Raw genomic sequence first — 4,029 nt, forward strand, 5'->3', positions numbered from 1 at the left:
ATCCAGCAAACAAGACCCTTCTTTAGTGACTATGGTCCATATTAATTTTGGCTGGTTTAAACTAAAATTAATTGTATATTCCCACTTTAAGTTTTTGTGATTATCTTCCAGGAAATGCATATGTGCTTTTCAAAACTAAGAAAGAACTTTATGTGCCAAAAAAGAAAAACAGTGTTGAGAAAATTAACATAAAACAATTTAAAGGAATAGTGTTAAATTAAAGGTCAGATTTTGCTAGTTAAAAAGACAGCCTATCCAGTGGATTATTAAAAGCTTCATTAATCGTCAATGAATTGCTGGATGAAGTCATACCTTTGTACAACTGCTAAACCAGGGACAGAATTTATTCACTTAATTTAAATCTTATGCTCACAGTTCTCAAGTGATTTCATTAGACAGATTAACTGACTTGCACATGACAGAGTTTTCCTCTTGGAGTTTGATATATTTCATGCACGTTTATTTATACAGAGAACCCAAAGCAACCTGTACCTCTAATGTGATTTCTGGATAACTAGATTTTAGTTACTGAGGGGGCTAGAGAGTTGAGACATATTGTGGGCAGAGTCTCTTAATCTCCTGTGTATATACCTAAATACTGCAATATTGGATTCAATTAACTCTCTTTGTGTTCAGTTTACAAAATTTCAAAATAAATTTCTATTTCAAAAGACAAAAAAATACTATGATATCACAAGAATATATGACCACATTGCCAAATCCTGATAAAAGTAAAAACTCTTTCACCATGTGAAAGCACCTATGTGATTTTAATTTATGGACACTTAAAATCCACAGTTCTGACCCTGACCTTCTCTATCTTCTGAATAGTTAGAAATATCAGTAATTCCTTTTCTTTCACTCAATTAAATAGACAGAATAGAAAAACTGAAAAACTGCACTGTGCTTTCCTTAGTTTGTGTTCAAAGCAATGGGAACAAATTATACACTATGGAAACATCAAGCTTTCTGTGCCAATGTTAGTGAATCAAGAAGTGTTTCTCTACTAAATTATTTCACTAATCTTGGACCATCAAAATCTATTCTGCCTATTACTATGCTATTGGAAGTGTAGATCGATATGATGTGATGGATAGGCCCTTAGAATATCAGTGAGGCCTGTATAGACAACACAACAAAGGTTTTTGTTACAAATCAAGAAATCAATATTGAGTATCTTGAGGGTGCTTTGAGTTCACAGTATTATGGGAGGAGTTACCCATTCCACACATGATGAACATAAAGTTTTACTTCTTCCTACCAAAAATAGAAAGCTATAAAACAAGGACTAAAGCATCTTCCTGTATGACAAATAATCTTTCCCCAGTCTACTGACTTGATACACTTAGTTATTCAATATATCACACAATAAAAACAATAATGTTGCATAGTGCATCTGCAATGGATGCTTGGACTGTATTAATATTCACTGAGTTATCACATTAAAACATGGTTTTATATAGGTACTAAGGCAGAAAAAATCATGGTAATATATCTTAAGCTCCTCTTTCTCAACATTGAAACTGAATAGTATCAAAACTGTACATAGTGAATAATCAAATATTGTAGTCATGAATTGCCTTGAAAAAAGTAAGTACTGGTATATAAACAGTGTCAGAGATTTAAAGCAGATTCTTCTATCTAGCAAATGAGATCACAGCATATAAAAGAAACAGTAGTTTTGGAAAATCCCAAAGTGCTCAAAATAAAAACATAATGAGCTATCTGTGTTGCCTATATATAAATATCCTGTTAAAAAATTCTTTGAATAAACAGGAACATATACTATCTTGAATACAAGATGCACTGTGAAAAGTATATAAACTTTGCCAAAATCCTTTCTCCCTTCTTTTTAATGAGTGATCCAAACAACCAGTTCATATAATAGATATTTCAAAATTTTGTAATTCTTTGCTTTGTTTATAGGTACATTGTTCAAATTATTCTTAAGAATCATAGAAAACTACTAAATCTAAATAACATGAATAAAGTTTTGCATCTTCTCTTTCAGTTCATCTGACTGTGCCAAGGAAACTTCAAAGAAGCAGAAGTCAAATGAAACATGTGTTCATTCGCATTCTTTACCAGCACTGCTTGGGCCGGAGGCAGTTTGCAGGGTGCTGGAGCTGTGGCTGTAGAGAACAACTAGTGGGTTCAGCGTATCCAATCGGGGTCCCCACAATGCTGAGTGCTGCCAGGGAGTCCCATTCGCATGGGGTGAAGTGTTCGTCCTCTCCAAATGATGCTCTTGTATCTAGGAATTGGGAAGCAGCAGATTCGGTTAATGAAGAAAGAAAACAAAAGTTCTTAAGACTTATGGGAGCAGGAAAGAAAGAACATACTGATCATCTTGTTGGAGATCACAAATCAACATCTCACTCCCAATCAGGGGAAGAAGACAAGAAAATTAGTGAAGAACTGGAGTCTCAATATCAGCATAGTATGGACAGTGAATTGTCAGGCAGATATCAATGACTTTGTGGACTTAGCTTCAGTGAGGTAGAAGATCATGATGCAGAAACTGATGTGGTTGGATATGATGATGATGGTGATGATGATGATGATGTTTTACCTGATACTGAAAGTCCAGATAACTCTGATAGTGATTCAGAGTCAGAGGAAGAATCTGATGAAGAACTCCAAGCTACTGAGCCACCTTGATGTAGTGGAAGATCCCAAAAACAAACAAACAAAAAAAGAAGCAAATAGCAACTGTAAATGTTTGCTAAATCCAGTGGTTCATAACTCCCACTTAGTCTTTGTTTTAAAAGTAAGCCTTATTGTTATAATACACAGTAGAGGACTGCTTATACAGCACAGACCTTTGTATTAAAATTGTTAAAAGGACCTTTTCAATAATTACAAAGATGGCTTTAAAATGCCATGGATTACACTTTTATGGGCTTGACTATAACTATTTGCATGAAGAGTAAAAGTTGTATAAAATAAGAAATACAATACTCAATTTCCTTTCATATTAGCATCATCAAACCTCTAATCTCACCTTTCTATCCCTTTCAGATAGTTATGGTGGAGACACTTTTTTTGTGGTAGCTGTTTCATCTTTACTGTTCCTTCATATTTTTCTCTCATAAGAAAATATCAGGAGAGAGGAGGGATGATGGCAGCGTAGGAGGACTCTGGGCTCACCTCGCGTCCTGCTGATCACTTAGATTCCACCTACACCTGCCTAAATAACCCAGAAAACTGCCAGAGGATTAGCAGAACGGAGTCGCCAGAGCCAAGCGCAGACGAGAGGCCCACGGAAGAGGGTAGGAAGGGCGGCGAGGCGGTGCGCGCTCCGCGGACTGGCGGGAGGGAGCCTGGGCGGAGGGGCAGCTCGCCGGCCAAGCAGAGCCCCCGAGTCTGGCTTGCAAAAAGCGGAGGGGCCTGACGGACTCTGTTCCCACAGCAAGCGCAACTTAGCGTCTGGGAGGTCATAAGTTAACAGCTCTGCTCAGAAAGCGGGAAGGCTGGAGGACAAAGGGAAGGAGAGCTGCTGAGCCCCCGGACGACAGAGCTCAGTTTGGTGGGGAACAAAGGCGCTCGCCAGCGCCATCTCCCCCGCCCAATCCCCCAGCCAAAATCCCAAAGAGAACCAGTTCCTGCCAGGGAACTTGCTCACTCCGCACAAACACCCAACTCTGCACTTCTGCGGAGCCAAACCTCCGGCCGCGGATCTGACTCCCTCCTGCTGCCACAGGGCCCCTCCTGAAGTGGATCACCTAAGGAGAAGCAAGCTAAGCCTGCCCCTCCTGCCCCTGTGCACCTTGCCTACCCACCCCAGCTAAGACGCCAGATCCCCAGCATCACAAGCCTGGCAGTGTGCAAGTAGCCCAGACAGGCCACCCCACCCCACAGTGAATCCCGCCCCTAGGAGAGGGGAAGAGAAGGCACACACCAGTCTGACTGTGGCCCCAGCGGTGAGCTGGGGGCAGACATCAGGTCTGACTGCGGCTCCGCCCACCAACTCCAGTTATACACCACAGCACAGGGGAAGTGCCCTGCAGGTCCTCACCACGCCAGGGA

At 40.5% G+C, this 4,029-nt stretch overlaps 1 pseudogene; it reads left to right on the forward strand.

Annotated features, from left to right (window-relative positions):
• The first annotated feature begins 2,178 nt into the window (after nucleotides 1-2,178).
• LOC121025562 (small acidic protein-like) lies at nucleotides 2,179-2,664 on the forward strand (annotated as a pseudogene).
• Nucleotides 2,665-4,029: the final 1,365 nt, after the last annotated feature.

Source organism: Herpailurus yagouaroundi, unplaced genomic scaffold (assembly GCF_014898765.1).
Source record: "Herpailurus yagouaroundi ecotype Mexico unplaced genomic scaffold, PumYag 67681, whole genome shotgun sequence".
NCBI lineage: Eukaryota > Metazoa > Chordata > Mammalia > Carnivora > Felidae > Herpailurus > Herpailurus yagouaroundi.